The sequence below is a fragment of the Melospiza melodia genome, chromosome 9 (assembly GCF_035770615.1).
Source record: "Melospiza melodia melodia isolate bMelMel2 chromosome 9, bMelMel2.pri, whole genome shotgun sequence".
NCBI classification, from domain to species: domain Eukaryota; kingdom Metazoa; phylum Chordata; class Aves; order Passeriformes; family Passerellidae; genus Melospiza; species Melospiza melodia.
In genome coordinates this window covers 16,456,652-16,473,819 of record NC_086202.1, presented here as the reverse complement: position 1 = coordinate 16,473,819, position 17,168 = coordinate 16,456,652, and the positions used below count along the sequence as shown (strand labels likewise).

Sequence of the window (17,168 nt, the reverse complement as noted above, 5' to 3'; positions counted from 1 at the left end):
ATAGTAATTCTGTGTGAACAAGCAAGATTTAAGGCATCCTAAAATTTCCACTTCTATAACATATGGGGGGGATTTTTATGTATGATTTTTTAGTGGGTATTTGCAAGAGCCATACCAGTCAGTGAAAATGTAATACTGCTTTCTAGGCCATTTCTTCTGCAAAACTCTCCATTGAGTTGCAGATAATTGAAAAAACAAGTTTAATTGTTTTTTGCAGATTTTGTTAGTAGGAAAATCTTTGAATTTCACGTTCTGGAGGAGAGCACGCCTATGGCACTTTGTAACTCCATCACTGAGCTGTTTTGACTGTTTTGCACAAAATCATGTTCAGATTTGAACCCAACCTGGATTTAATGACTTTTGGTTCTCTGTTCCACTCATTAACTGGGGCCTTTTTCATCTGGGTAAATTGAAATACAGAAAGCTTTGAAAAATACTGTCTTGAAAAATATGCATTTGGAGCCTCAATAAGACTTTGAATTTTTAATATGTTGAAACATTTTAAGCTGAAAATAATCTATTTTTATTATAAAGCTTTGAGCAGTTCTGCAGAGATAGGTGTTGAGAATGCTGTGCCATTTGCATTATGGAGCATATCCTGTTAAAGTACTTATTCAAACCCATGAAAATGTTCACTGATTTCAGAAAGCTTTGGATGAATCCCATACTTGCCAACTTGTAAAAATGCTGTCATTACAGAACTCAAGTTTTGACTGTAGGAATTTCAGTTTGACAACTTGATTGGCAAAGACTTTAATACAACTATTTATATACTCAGTGGTTTACAAAATATGTTCCCCAAACTTAACAACTTCATGATTCTTTCCTTATTTATGGAAACCATAACTTTGTGCATAGAATTGCAATCTGCACAATGAAAAGGCATATTTCAATCTTTATTTTCTAATACTTCTCCCCTTTATCAAACTTGGATATTTTGCAAATGTTTATATAAAGCACAGAGCACACCAAAACCACAGAAAGCTGTTATCCCCTGTGTATATTCCTGAATTGCCTTATTATTAAGTTACCTCTTATAAATCCTTGAAACACAATTTAATTGAGGAGGTGGTGTTTGTTTTCAGGTAAATAGCATTCCTGTAGGTTTTCCCCTCTGCCTTGAAGTACTGTTGCACCGAATATTATGCCTATTTCTCAAGGAACCTCTCATTCTTTAGTGAACTGATTTTTGTCAAGACGAGGAAAGTAGATTGAAATGGGCTTATAATTCTCCAATCTGTGGGAGTGACCATAATCAGCTGCAGGAACACTGTGGTTCTGAATAGACTATGAAGAAAAAAGAAAAACAGCAGGAGCACTTTTGTGTCTGTTTCCCATGAGTATTTATGCAGCATACATTTAAACATTTTTACATGCATCCTGTTCATTTGAGAATTAATAGTACCATAAATTAGCTGCTCAGATTCTGTGTTTGGGCTTAACTGTGCCTACTCACATTCCAGTATAGCTCCCCTGGTCTAGATGAAATTGTGCCTGAGATGAATTTGACCATCCATTCCCTTCCAGGACTCTGCATCACTGGGTGCAGTTGCCCTGAGGATGTGGCTGCTGCAGGGGGTACAGACCTGGCACTGATCTGCAGGCAGTGCCTTCCTTACACTCTCTTGCAAAACTGTTGACCATTTTTGAATGTTTAGTTTGGAATGGTGAGGGTGAATGAATAAAGTAAATCATTGTCCAGAATGTTTAACCTTTGCAGTTTCTGCAGGTAGGTGTTTGTGTCTCAACATGGGTTTGTATAACTCATCACCTTTAACTTCATCGCAGTCACATTTTGGAAATACTTCTAAGACAACAACAAAAAAAGACTACTCTTCCAGTCTAACTGTCTAACTGTTTTTTATAATTTATTCTGAAATAGTTGGGTGTTTGTCCCCTACTCATTTGATCTGTTGCTGTTTTTCCCTCTGTTTCAATAGGAGATGAGGTGTTAGCCAGTTGTCCTCTAAAGTTGTTAAAGAACTTTGAGTCAGTCTGAGGCAAGAAATGCTGTTGATAAGTTGGCACAGAGTTCATGTGGAGAGCTTGCTGGAGTCATGTATATTGTCAGCACCAAGAGCTGTGACTCAGTATTTGCAGAAAGACATCTATTCAAACAAGCAGAGCCATCCTCCATCCTAAAGGTTCGAGTTCACACTAGGCAGGAATCTGCCCCTAAGGCTTTATCTCCACATAAATCCTCACTTCGGTGTGATGGAGTGTTTGCCCAAAAGAGTGCTGACACTTTAGACTTTAGAATGTAAAAAAAATTAAAAAAAAAAAAATTAAAAAATCTGTTCTTAAAAACCCTGAAAGTATTTGCTCTGCAGGGACATACACAGTCTTGTGTTATAAATTTTTTAACCGTTGTTAAATGTTTTCTTTATCTAATTCCAATTCACCACCTAATTACACACCTTTTAAATATAATAATGCATTCTTGAAGCACAGTAAAGCTTTCACTTAATGCTGAGATTTGTGCATGGGATTTGTGCATTGTGGACATCAGACTACTCAGAGTAACCTGGTGTCTGGCATTTGCTCTCTAAAGCTGAGTTTGTGGGCTCTGGCCCCACCAGTGGTCTGGTTCATCAGCAGGAGCTTTCTCCTGGCAAAGGGCTCTGCCTTCAGTCCCAGTCCTACAGTGTCACAAAACTGTTCAAATGGAACTATAGTTTAATTTACCTGTATTTAATTTAGCTTTGTTAAAGGTGAGCTCTCTCTTCTTCAAGGGTGAAATTGCTGATTTTGAGGCGATAATTTCCCTTGTTTATGCTCTTTCAAGTCTTCTGGTAACAGTCCACAGGGGAGGAACCCAACATTGCTTCTCCCGGATGAAGCCAAAGCCTGTTTGTGAGCTGGACTGGATTTGCAGCTGAGGGAGCAGCTTCTTGTGCCAAGGCTATCAACCTGTCCTCTCAGTAACAAGGCTCTTGTTAGTAGTAGTGTGTTAGCATGACTTGGCAATCACAGGCATGCTTCAGGCAAGCAAAAACACTATTTCAAACTATTCTTGAGCATCTGTCCAATACTCTCACTGTCATGTCTCATTGCAGACACTTCTCTTGAAGGTGAGCGCAAGCAGCTTGCAAAGAGATGGGGAATGAAGCAAAAGAAACTAGAGTTTATGTTCTTTTTACCTAAAATTCCTGATTTTGTGAATTTAGGTTTGCACTAGGCCTTGTCTGTGACAGCAGCTGCCTCTGAGCCTCCATGAGCAAAGTGTATTTGGCTGAGCCCACTCCTCACACACTTCCTTCTGCTCTAGTCAGACTTCTGAACATGAGCAGGCAGATGAAAAGGGAAATGGCAGGCAAGGTAAAATACCCCTTTCTACCCCCATGCATTCCCTAGCCCTGTGTTGTTACCAGATCAGTAAGACAGCGAGTGATCACAGGATGCAGATTTCAAAAGCCAACTCATCTATCTGGTGCCAGGAAACAAAACAAAGCCAAACAAACAAACAAAAAAAAAGAAAACAAAAAACAAACAAACAAAAAGCCCCACCAAAACTACCAGGTGGGAATGGTTCATCTGCCACATGAGCCACAGCGTGTCATAGGAGCCTGCTCACCCCTCTGGTGCCAGTTTGCTGCTGAGGCAGAGCATCAGCATCTTGAGCAGCTGATGGCAAGAGGCAGTATCTCATGCCAGTTGTAAGGTCATGAATACAGCAATAAATCTGCAAGGATTTCAGTAGCAAGGCCTGTCCCGTTTCCCTAAGGCTGGTCATGTTGCTAAATCTGATCTGAAAGCTATGTATCTGTTGTAAATTATCCTTTCCTAAGCCCTTTTCCAACCTCCACAAATTTTCTGCAAAACCAGATGGGGATTTAATCACTGTTCTGCTTTTTCAAGCTTGCCTCAGGATTAGTATTATAAAAATCAAATAGGAAGGTAATGAAAGTACATCTTCTTGGCAAGGTGTATCTTTGGGGAATAGTCAGCTAATGCCGAGATTAAATTCAAAGCTGATACATGCATGATAAAACAGGATAATACAATTTACAAAATTATATCATATTTTAAATTCAGGCTCTGATACATTTTGGGTGTCTGCCTTCTCTGGGAGATGAGTCTCTTGTGAACCACTGAGGTACCAAAGTCCTTCTTTCCAGCAGCTAGACACTCTACATGGTTATGTCATCCTAGCAGGCCATTAAATTCCCACCCAGGAATAGTAGGCTGTTACATCCACTGGTATATTGGGACTGGCAGTTGGTTACTAATGTCCCTAATACTTTCATCACAGCTGGCATTTCATGAATAAAGATACAAATCTAGCTCTGAATGTAACTCATTTCCTGCTATGAGGCATAAATATGTTTGTGGGAACTTAGATGACAACGTTCATTCCCATTGCAGGTGTCTTTAATGGGCAGCCATATAAAGATCCAAAGTTAATTATCTTTCCTATCTTGCACTTCACTGAAGTGCATTTGCAAGGTACCAAAAGAAGGTTTTGTAAAACTGTTCAGTTAGAGCAACAATAATCAATGTTCAAGGTGAGCTCTCATTCAAGTATGAAATTGCTGATTTGCAGAAGGAATGATTCCTCTGGAAATCATTATGTAAGGTCCAAATTATAATGTATTGCTTTATAAGTGGACTTTTGAGGCTTGCTGCAGAAATCTCTAGTCTGAATACAGGTTTAGATGAAAAGAACAAGTAATAATTTTTGATAAAATTCTTTAGACTTCCCATTATAATTTCTGTGGGACTCTTTCTATAAAATTCAGACTTCATTTTTATATTCTGTGAGATTTTTCCATGATGTAATTACAATTTTTAGGTTTCTTTTGATATTTTTGCTATTTTTTTTTCTTTTTACAGACAGTCATACACCTTGGAGAGTAAGTGCAAGTGATTTGATGGAAAATGAAGGGGGTTTTGTGATGAAGGAACTGGCCTGAAGCTCCAGAGATCTAGAAAGGGCTTCTGTGCCGGGCACCTGGCTCTGTATCAGAGCTTTTGTGTGATCCAGGGCAGGCAGAAGCTGGCACCCAGTGCAGCTGGGCATGGGGAGAAGACAAGGCACATTGGCCATGGAGCCTGGCTCTGGGCAGAGCTTGCTGGCTCCACACTATCTCTGCAGGAGCAGTCCTGGTCAGGCCTGGGGCTGTTCCTGGTGTGACCCCAGCTGATGCTCACCCGGGTTTAGGCAGAGTCACCAGCGTCCCACAGGCCTGCCCAGCCCCTGTTTGCCTGGTGAGCACAGCCACAGCTCCTGGGGCCACAGGTGTCACAGGTGTCACCTCCACCACTGCCTGCAGCCTGCACACAGCAGCACCCACCCAGCTTCAGTGGAGCTCGGGGGTCCCTTTAGCTCTGTCCCTTTCCCAGGAGCTCAGCCCAACCACAGCAATGTTCCACTCACTCTCCACAGCTCTTTCCAAGGCTCCAGTGATGCTCTTCCCTTCTCATTGCAGGTCCCAGACAACTCCTCCAGACAATGCCTGCGTAACTGGAGGAAGCCAAGACCTCTCTCTGATAAGGTGAGTGTGATTATTTTGCTTTTTGGATTTAGTACAGCCAACTCATTCCCTGAGCTGCATAGTTTGTGTGTGACATGATTATTTGCAAACATTGGCATGCTTTGTTACTGCTCTGGTTTGAAAACCAATAGCCTTTACCTGGGAATTATGGTATGTTGTCCGTTTTCTCAAATAAGGGTGCAACAATATTGGTAGTTATTTACCCTAGAGTACACCAGATGATCTCCCTATGCTTCAGTTTTTCCATAAAAAAAAGTTAGAGCAGTGCAGTGTCTTATAAAAGCTCCTGATACTGAAGGACAGCAGACTGTGGCTGCCTTTTTGCATGCTGACTGGTCAGGTGACCTCACCAGAACTTACCTTCCCCAAAAATGTTACTTCTGGATGGAGATTATTATTTTTTTCAAGAATGTCTGTGTATCTGAAAGGAATAGAGTAGAATTAAGATAATGCTTAACTTAGAACAAACATAGCTGAGATTTCAGCTGGGGTGAGACTGTCTTGGTGCCAGAACAAACACTCTAGTTTTGCTTTGGCCTTCCTTTGGAAAAACTAGCTGCACACACGTAGCTGCCAGCTTCTGTTGGCTGAGTTGACATGCTTCTTACAAATACAGATTTAACTCAGCCAGTGATTACAACAGACTTTCCTTGCCTTTATATGGTTGTTTCATGTTTCTCTGCATCTAGTTCAGTCTACTCCCAATAACGTCATCACAACCTAAGAAACAAACTTTGTGTTTCTGGGCATCCTTTGCAATTTCTTGAAAGAGTGTGGCACTGATGCTTTTATGATTGAGGGGTGCTAAACCCACGACTTCTAGTCAGTTGTTGAAGGCTGATAGCATCAATTAAGAATTATGCTGATAAGTATTAGAGCAGCCCACTTTCCCTCACAAGAAATATGTTCTTGATCATCTTCCCCCAAGACTGATCCATATTCATCTTCTTTAAAAGTATTTTTAAAACATCAGACTCCATTTATGCATGGAATCATTATTTACCAAAATCTTCACCATATTTAAGCAGAAGGGTGTTCATATCTCCAAAGAAAGTTTTCCCCAGGACAATAGTCTCCAGGACTATTAGCATTGCATTGGCAGAGTAAGAAACTGCAGCTCATGTCTCTATATATGATAGTTGTTTTTGCTACAACCAACATAATCTCAGGACTGTTTTGTTTCTTCATGCAGAGGGCAAATAGGGTCCTGAGTCTGTGAGAGACAGCATAATAATGCCACAAACATGCAGCCAGCCTCAACTTCTGTTGCAAGCAAAGTGCCAGGGTGATAGAGTGCTGTTCTTGTTCCTTTTTACCAAGTTGCCTTTTGCCTGCCACCACTTCCTTACCACAGCAGCCCTTCACCTGGTGAGGTGTGGTCAGGTCTGCACTTTTTGGCACACCACTTTCTGTGACCCCAGCACAGCTCCTAGGAACACTGACACCATGAAATTCCCTCTTTGTAGTCACAGAATTCCCAGGAGGGTTTAGTAGTGCCAGAACTAGAGCAGTATCACTCTAAGTGTGTGTTTGTGGGGGTGTGGATCCTCTCTGTGTCTGAGTTCATATCACAGCTGTGTGGCTCTGGGATATAAATGGTCATTGCTTAAACATAATGGAAAAGTTTTATTTAGTGTGGTTTTATTTAGTGTAACTACCCAGTGTTGGTTTTGGTTCCAGTGTCAGTGGAGGAGAGCTGTGGGGCTGCATCACGTGAGCGAGGTTGTTTGCAGCACCAGGCAGCCCTCCAGCTGTTTGCAGGGCAGTTTGTGTTTTCTCTATCCAGAAAGTGAATCTACTGCTCCACATATCAGGTCTCTGGAAAACTCTAGCACCTTACCTCCTGGCTCATAGCAAAATAATTTCAATATATCAGCTGGGAGGATTGTATATTTTCCTACACTTGCTATGAATGTTTTAAGCAACATACAAATATTTTTCCTAAACAAAATCTGTTTCTGGGGTTTTCTTTACTGTTCTTAGACTGAAAAAACCTTAAAATTTTCTTAAGGGACTGAAATGACAATAGGACTGCCTGTCAGAAAATTAGTCCCAGGGTATTTCCATATGTAATAGCTAGTAGGGATGAAGAGAGGGTGAAAGCCACTTTGATTTAAATTTTTTACTGTATTGCTTTTAAAGAAGTTTAAACACTTGCTTAGAGGCCAGTTGAAAAGCTTGCTTGGGGAGGCAGGAGAGGAAGAGAAGATCTCTAGTTCATGGCATGAATTTAGTTTATTAAACTTCAGAGTACTTGCATTTTTGTTTGCTAAATGCAGAAAAAAACCCATCTCTTTTAGCTGAGAGCAGAATCCAGGAAAGGACGTTGAAATACAAAAAGCACAGAGCCAAGAAATGGTTTATTGTGCTGCAGCAGAGTTGTCCTGTGTGTTTATGGAAGATATTAGTGGGAGAATGTGTTCTAAAATGCATTAAGAAAAAGAAGGTTTTCACATTTCAGAACTATTTAATGCAGTTCATACATGGCACAGGATTTTGTCAGGAGTTTTATTTCTCTCATAACCTGACAAGTCATCTCTGCTTTCTGTTGCAGAGGTCACAACAAAGGCTTATAGCTTTATAACCACCTACTTACATGCCTACATCAGCTTTTTGAGTGTCATATCCTAAAATCCAAGTTTACAAGTGCTTTTGAACCAGGCAGGGGGAATTGAAGCACTATGTATGTGTTAACACAATTTGGTGGTAGCTGTTAATTTTACTGGATGCAGAGGTTCTTCATTTTGCTGGAAGTTTGCTCCATGGCATCTCTACCAGAGTCTGAAATTTGCTGCAGGGCTTCAGCAAATGCTGAAGCAAATGTTACAGGCTTCACCTGTAACATTTTGGTGATGCCTAGGGACCCTGTGTCTGAGCTAGAGGAGTTCATGCTCTCAGTCCTGGGAATTGAGTCAGCACCTAATTATAAAAAAAAATAAACATAAAGTTGAACCAGTGACACTTATTTCCAGCCTCTAAAACCATAGAAGAGCTTTCACTGCTGACTGTCTTTTGAGTTAATGATAATTGGATTTAAATGTGATAATACTTTTCTAATAGGATAGCAGGATAGATCTGTGTCAAAGTATAGATGGGGTGAATACTGACTTTCACAGTGGCAAAAAGTAACCTCTTAAAATACTGGCATTAAAGAGAAACTGAGAGGGGGGGTCATTTTTTGAAGGACAGTCTGAGGTGGTGGTTTTGAAAAAACAAGGCCAAGGCAATGGTGACGTGCCTCAGGGTTATCCAAAGTAGGTCAGGATGGGGATGGGGAGGAAGCACGCAGGGCACACAGGAGAACTGCCAAGTGCCTGACCTTGCTCCTTTTTCTGAAGCAGGAGGATCAGCCTTCAGAAGTCTAGGGAATCCTGCCACAATTGAACATAAATGGTTTTACTGAGCTTCCAGACAAAAGCTAGAAGCTCAGTCAAAGCTTCTTAAATCTGCATATTGGAAGAAAGAATAACTGACCAAAAAGTGTACCTAATGTTTCCCTTCACCTTCCCAGATGCAAAGCAAGGTATGTACAGGGCACATTCAAGTTCTCATTTGTCAAAGTACTACCTAAAAGAGACTTTGGAAGCTGTGTGGACTAAAATTCTCTATTGCATAGCTGTGGTTGTCCAGATCTGGGCTCTGTGGCACTTTGAGCATAAGCTGCATTCTAAGAAATGGTACTACTGTATTGGGGAAAGGAGGGAGAAAAGAGAATGAGAATACCAGTGCCTTTACATCCAAGCTCCAGCACGCAAAACTAACTGTTTTTGCAAACAACCTTCTTTGCTCTAAATTCATCCTAGGAGAGCTGAGGCAGAGGTCTGATTTCAGCAGCACCTGCAAACTAAATGAGAAGAGACTCTGCTGTTGATTGTTCTGTCCCATCATGAAGTCTCCAAATCAGCCCATCAGACATTTATTTATTAGAATCATTGTAAATATCTTTATTTAGTAAAGCATGAAAAGTGCTTTGGCAATCCCATTTTAGGTCTAATCTAGACCTATCATTAGAGTAAACTTTTCATTGAAATTCCATGGGATTTTTGTTGATCATTTTTGTGGAGTTTTTTTAACTTGAAATGTGCTCAGAGGACAGAATTTTTTAGCAAATTGGATCCAAGAGCCATTTCATCATGCTCAAGGCAGATGTTATCAGGAAGGATCATTTGTATTGGCAGTCCTTCAAAGGTTACTCTCTAACTGTGCTCAAATCAGGTGAGTCCCAGAGAACTCCTACTTGATTCTGGCCATGGCTTCAGTCTGCAGCCACACACAAGCTAGAAGAAGACTGTTAAATTTTAACAGACATTACAGTTTCTGTCTGATCTGTTAAACTTGGGTAACCTATGATTGGTAAATACAAATTTTTAGACATCTGCACATTAGTAAACACATGAAGACTGATCAAAAAATTTCATCTCCCCTAGGACTGAAATGCAACTTTTTTAGTACAAAATTTGAATGGTTTCATCTTTACTGGATTGTAAGATGCTGGTGCATTTTGAAAAATAGCAGTAAATCTTATAAGTTAGCAATTATTTTTCATCTCCACTTCTCTCCTCTGCTTGAAGGAATGAAAAATCTTAAAAACAAAAACCAACAAAAATCATTTTGTACAAGTTGCGAGGTACTTTTTAACTCTCAGCTGGGCAGGTGACCCACTGTTCAGCAGCCCAGGAAACTGGTACAGACTCTGCCCGTCATCAGATTCAGATTAAAAAAGAAATGGCAGTGCTTATCTGCACTTCTTTTACAAAATGAACTCTGTGGATGAATCACTTAAACAAAGCACCAGTCCCAGCAAATAATGTTGGTATTTAATTTACTCACAGTGGGTATTTAGAAGTTTGCTCACGTGAGAGAACGAGCTGTGCCCTTTCTGTGCTCTTGCGCCAGGGCTGCTGCAGCCTCTCCAAGGACTTCTGCTTGGGGGCTGGGGAGGGAGGGATCTGGGACTCCCTGCAATTTAACTGTGAGAAACATTCTTTGGACTTGTCTTTGTGTGGCTGTGATATCTTGGGTTTTCTTTTAAACAAAATTGATTTGAAGGGTAGAGGGGAAGGCTGGTGAGATGCCTTGGGCATTTCTGAGCCCTGGTTATTGCAGATTCAAAGGTCTGTCCCACAGTGCTCCAAGGCATTGGCAATGCACAGCTTTGCTTTCTGTGGGGAGGTGGATCTGCCATGCAGTCCCATAGCATGGGCAGGTGTAGGGGGCTGAGTAAATGTGTATCTGGGGGCCTGAGTTAACTTATGTATTGTATGTATGGCAGTTAAAGATCTCTCTATTGTATTAGTGACCCCGCCCTGGTTCTAGTCATTGTAAATGGGCTGCAGCTGTGATGTCCTTGATTGGGCAGCAGCTGTAGCCCATGCAGGTAACCGAGATAAAAGGGGGCGGGGTGGTCAGGGAGAGCCCGGGAGAGGAGCCCTGACCGAGAAGCAGCAACACCACTGCTGTGAAGATCTGCCATGGGAAAACCATCGAGAGAAGGTACGAGGCTCAGGAAATATAATTGTACAGCAATGTAAATGCAACATTCTGGTGACCCCGACGTGATTCGAACATGCAGCCAAGGAAAGAAGGTATGGAATCCCCCGGACAGCTGCAAGCTGTGGCAGCCAGAGAGCTGGGACAGAAGATAGGACAGCTGCGAGCTGTGGCAGCCAGAGAGCTGGGACAGAAGATAGGACAGCAGAGAGCTGGGACTCCAGAAGAAAGGACAGCTGAGAGCTGGAGCCACAACGAACATCTAAAGAAGGTATGGAATCCCCCGGACAGCTGCGAGCTGTGGCGGCCGGAGAGCTGGAACAGAAGATAGGGCAGCAGAGAGCTGGGACAGAAGATAGGACAGCTGCGAGCTGTGGCAGCCAGAGAGCTGGGACAGAAGAAAGGACAGCAGAGAGCTGGGACTAGACAGCTGCGAGCTGTGGCAGCCTGAGAGCTGGAACAGAAGATAGGACAGCTGAGAGCTGGCAGCCTGAGAGCTGGAACAGAAGAAAAGACAGCTGCGAGCTGTGGCAGCCTGGGAGCTGGGACAGATATACCTATTGTAATTGTAAAGTAAGTAAAAGTAAAGGGGGAAATGTAGGGGGCTGAGTAAATGTGTATCTGGGGGCCTGAGTTAACTTATGTATTGTATGTATGGCAGTTGAAGATCTCTCTATTGTATTAGTGACCCCGCCCTGATTCTGGTTATTGTAAATGGGCTGCAGCTGTGATGTCCTTGATTGGGCAGCAGCTGTAGCCCATGGAAAGAGCTGAGATAAAAGGGGGCGGGGTGGTCAGGGAGAGCCCGGAGGAAAGAAGAGCCTGGGAGAGGAGCCCTGACCGAGAAGCAGCAACACCACTGCTGGGAAGATCTGCCATGGGAAAACCATCGAGAGAAGGTACGAGGCTCAGGAAATATAATTGTACAGCAATGTGAATACAACAGGCAGGTCTCATGATTAGGGTGAAAGGCTGGAATCACATAGATTACAAATGGCATCTTCCCCATATCTAGAAAGGAGTAACATACTAGAGGGAGCAAAATCTCTTCTTTTTATATGAGGGAGGCCTCAGCTCAACTCTTAAGATTTTGCTTATAGGAAAGAAAGGTCAAACATACTCGGTGGTTTTAGCCAACTTACTTTTACTTCTTTTTGTTTTGAAAAGATTTAGCACATATTTAATATGGCTATGTAAAGCTGAGAATCCTCCTTCGCTGATATATCCAATCTTCCTTCCTGAACATCAATTTTCTGAAACACTTCACTTTGTCTAGCTTGTCACTGTCTGAACATTAGTTATTTTAAAAATGCCCTCTTTGTGTCGGAAGGAATTTGGTCTGGCTGCCTGACAGAAGGCTGTGAAAAACAGCCCCCAGCTCTCTCTTGGTCTGCCTCATGCCAGTGTGGAGCCCAGGCTGTCACTACCCAGCCATCCCACAGAAGATGCTGCCAAGCTGCACCACCTTCACTTCTGAAAATTGCCACAGTCAAAGGGAAGGGTGGGAAGGATTCTCTGCTTTTCACAGAAGCTGAACATGCAGCAAAATGGGTGCTGTAACCTGAACATTTGCAGCACACTATGCCTGGACAAAGAGGCTGCACAGACCCAGTCAGGGAGCTATCTAAAGATAAATGAACTGAGGCAGGCTCTTCAGGCACTCTGTTCATGTGCCACACACTGCATGCACTGGCAGCTGTCCCAGTGACACAGTGAGCTAGGAATTGTGCTGCTCATGTGCACGTGCTCCCATGTTCTGAGCTAGCTTGGAATACAAAGAGCTCCAGTTCTGTGCCCATCATCCCGACCATCCTCTGGAGTCAGAAGGAAGTAGGCATATCTTCCACAAATTTACAAGTATTACCAAAGTTGGGCATCACGGTTACAGCTGTACTTTGGGAGATTTTTTCTTAAAAACTTTTTAAAACCTCAGCCTAAGAGATACACCGATACTTTCTCCTTGCAAAGACCAATCCTGCAGGGCAACCCAGGAAGAAATACTGCTTGTATAGGTCTTTCTTTTGCTATATTTTCTTTTTCAAGTATGTTTTTATTTCCTGAAAAGTATATTTATCGTGTTCAAAAAGCATATCCACTGGTCTTCTCACTGGAGGTTTTTTCTACCTGGTTACAATGCTATGCAAAAGAATATATTCTGCATTTTTTCCATTTTCTGAGGCCAAAAGAATGTAATGAAAATCATGACCTGAAAGATGCACCAAGATAATTAATTTCACTAGAACATAGGTCCCATTAAGGAATGTGTTTTATGAAGTATAAGAATATACTTTATATAGAATAAATCATTAACTAAAAGACCCTCTTCCTGTTTAAAGCCATTCCCCCTTGTCCCATCACTATATTTAGAATAAAATCTAATTTGATTTTAAAGTTGGAATTGTTGGAATGTCCACAACAGTCCTTAGCAAATTGCTCCAGCAAGTCAAATGGTCAAAGCTATGCAATTAACTTCAGGCATTTATATCAGCTTCTATTTCTTGAATCTTGTCCCATGGATAAGTTTCTGGTCTTTCTATTCTGATATTTCTGATCTCTGTGTAAGTACTGAGGAATCACAAGAGGTGGATGTTGGCAGGGACCTCTGGAAGCTGTCAAGTCCAAGTCCTCTGCTCAGAGCAGCTCCAGCCAGGGCTGGTGCTCAGGGCTCTGCCAGCTTTGAATATCTTCCAGGGTGAATACTCCATAATCTCTCTGGGTAACCTGTTTCAGTGTTTCACTAAACCCCAGAGAAAAAGTGTTCTCTTATGTTTAAGTGTTCTCTTCTATGTTTCAGGTTTTGTTCATTGCCTCTGGTCCTGTCACAGTCCTGTTGCTGCAGAGAAGAGTCTGACTCATTCTTCTTTCCTTCTCACCACAGCTATCAGGTATTTATCAACAATAATACACTGTTCAGTTAATTATTCCCTGTGACCTCAAATTCTTTTATAAACCCATTTCTTTCCCTTTCAATGACTACTGCCTGGCTTCTCAGAGTTTGGACAAATTCATTGCCCTTGCAAAAGTACATCAATTAAATCTTGTCAGCTTGTGCAGATTGAATTAAAGCAGTGGATTGTCCTCTTTACAGTTTGCCAGTTTTCTGTCTTCCTGGTAAATTGTCATAAATTAATTCATTTTTTTTTCTGTATTTGAGATTTGCTGAAGTGGCTCAAGTGGAGGACCATAGCAAACTTGCTGAACTCTTGTTCTGAAATCCATGTTCCTAGCTGTGTAACAAGGGAGAATAGTGAGAATGGAAAGAGGCAGAAAAAGAAGTTTGGATGACTGAATTTGGTGAGGGGCTTGGAAGTTCACAATCATTTTCGGTCATTTATTATTCTTATCTGGTGATTCTATACTAAGAGCAGACTTGCAAGATCTGGCAATGAGATAGTTACAATTTTTTAATACAGCTTTGTTATTCAAAAGAGAGATTAAGATAGAAATTAATTGACAGCCTACCCACAGTTGCACTTTACAATTCATAATGCAGTACACGAACAGGAACAGTCTATTCTATAAGCTTGCTCAGGTTCCACAGATCTATAGATCTGTAATAGACAGGCCAGTGACTCAAGGAAATCCTGCTAAAAGATGCTGTAGTCATGGCTCACAAAAGCCCACTGAAGTCACGACCAATGAGTATGAGTCACGTCACTGTGAGCACCATGCCTCTCATCATGCACCAGGCTTTTATCTGGTTTCTTTCCTCTTAGTGGGAACTTGAAAAATGCCTCACCTCCCAGGAAGATTGGTAACTGCTAATATGCAACCTTAGATTGTTGAACTCAGCCTGAACCCAGTTTATTTTTATTTCTGCAGAGAGGACATGAATTATCATTCTGACACCAGATCTGAGTAAGCAGATGCACTCCGTGTGATCACACGTGTTCTATTGCAGGAGGCAGCAGCTCCAGCACTTCCTCCCAGCCCCCTGTTCCTATATATATTCCTGCGGGGCATGGGTAGGTTTGCATGGCACGTGGGAAAAGGATTGCATGCCCTGGGGAAAAGTGTGTAGGAGGGAATTCTTCTCAGACAGCAGAGAGTCTGCAGTTCACAGCTGAGAACGACCCCCCGTTGATCAGGTATCTTTGCAGCAATATTTTCAGTGGGTTTCTCTGTTGCCTCTGTTTTTCTTATTAAAAAGAAACTGCATAATTACCAGAGGGACTGTCAGGAGCTGTATTAAACAAAAGCACACTTTAGAAAAATCACTAATTTTAGAATGATCATAAATATTTATACCAGACAGACCATAAACAGCACCTTAGAGACCATGCTCTGTTTATATAAATCCCTCCTAATTTAGAAAATGTTGAACTGATAGACTGAGACAGCCATAGCCAACAAATGCATATTTGAGAAAAGTGCTCTACAGTCTCCTGTGACCAAAATTTCCTCATACAGTATTCAGCCTTTGTTTCTGGTTAAACCTACTTACATGAGTTTCATGCTATATTTTCTATGACGCTCTATTCATTGTGAGTTTTCACGTTAGAAGGTTTGCTCAGGCCCAGAGCTTATAGCTGGCAGTAAGCAGGCAGGTCCTCCAGCCCTGCTCCCAGTCCTGCAGAGGGTTTCTGCCTGAGGCTGGGGGTCCCTTGGTGGGTGCAGGGCTCCAGGCTGCAAGCTCTGGGCACCAGGGACCACTCAAGGCTGGGGTGAGAACACTGCAGCTCCCACCCTCCTGAGCTGCTGCTGCTGCCGCACAAACCAGGTTATTCATTTACAACATGCAAAGAACTGCTGGGATTGTACATGGCTCAAAAGCACTGCTGTAACCAGAACTGTTGGGCTGCTGAATGCAGCTGAGAAAGAGCCTGGTTTGCAGCTGTGTTTCACAGTGTCCTGCTCCTGTCACTGTCTGATTCCACAGGCCCCGCAGAAGGCAGGAAACATAAAGGCAGTGGAGGATGGCAGGGCAAATGTGCCTTACAGCTGGATTGAGTTAGAGTTGTTGAGAAATCATCATGCTAGAAATTATTTCTCCTAAGTGTTTCTAAACTTCTATCTTGGTCTCAGGCCATGTAAATCTCATTATCTGCCCAGAACATATGATAATCTCTGGAAATATGTTCTGCCATCCACAGGTTATAATTGCAGTTGGAAGCTACTTTCAGATCTTTTTAGCATAAAAGGTTATAATTAAATGTTAGTTCTGTACAGAAGCTGTGTATACAAGAAAACCATGCTGCTCATAATCTTTCCATTTCATTTCCCGATTGCAATGGATTGTGCAGCAGGGCTGACCACTTAAAAATCATCTTTCATTGTCACAGAGTAAAGCCCGTGACTGTCATTTTCTGATCAAAAGGAGGGGTCACCCATCTGTGAGCAGGTTCAAAGCTCTTGGATATGGGAAATAAGGGAGTTGCTGAGTTTCAGAATCTTCTCCCAAGCCACTATTGGCAATGGCACTGGATTCCCCAGTGATAATGAAGCCACATTCCCCAATACAAAAATATTATTAAACTAATATTTCCTATCCTGGTGCAGGAAACAGGACCCAGTTGATCCAAAATCTTGTTAATGAGAATTTATTTGCCAAATGTACCTGTCCCATTAAGATGGTTCAGTATTTTATACACTTGCATTATTGTACATTTTTCCCTGAGTTTGAGCCTAGTTTCCTGAAATAAAAGCAATTTCATACAAAATGGGAAGGCTTGATGTGGGGAACAGTGGCTGAGGGCTTTGTGTACACAAATACCACTGCTCCATCTAGTTTTAGTAGCATGGATTGTGGGAAAGGGCAGCTCTTCTAGAAGGATTTATAGGTTTATGTGATGGGGGCAAAGTGCAACTGAGCTACAGTATGTTCTGCCTTTTCTCTCTGATATCCTCATCCTCTGATATCCAGATTATGTTCCATTGTCCTTGGCTATGCTCTGTGCCTTAATATTATGATAATGTAACAGCATTCTGAGAAAATTTACTTAGTTAACCCAAATATAACCAAACTCCCAAGAATCTGCTGGGTTTGGTGGTTTGCTGAATCTGCATTTTTAGCAGAACATTTATTTTTATGTTTTGCCCATGTGCTAGACCTCTCTTATTGCTTTTTAACTTTATTACTCATTGTTGCTGCTGTGCACATAAATCAGTGATGGCATCATATGGTTTTGACTGCAACTTTTCCAAATATAACTGCTTTATATGGAATAAATTGAAGTCACTGGG

At 41.8% G+C, this 17,168-nt stretch overlaps 1 long non-coding RNA gene across 4 annotated transcripts in view; it reads left to right on the top strand.

Moving 5' to 3' along the window:
• Nucleotides 1-2,747: 2,747 nt before the first annotated feature.
• LOC134421659 (uncharacterized) overlaps nt 2,748-17,168 on the top strand; it is a 49,259-nt gene continuing 34,838 nt past the window's right edge. The window contains exons 1-4 of one of the 4 annotated variants that reach the window (XR_010028650.1): nt 2,748-2,935; nt 5,430-5,495; nt 13,780-13,870; nt 14,808-14,843. This is a non-coding gene — a long non-coding RNA (uncharacterized LOC134421659). The other 3 variants (XR_010028648.1, XR_010028647.1, XR_010028649.1) reach the window with 3 other exon arrangements.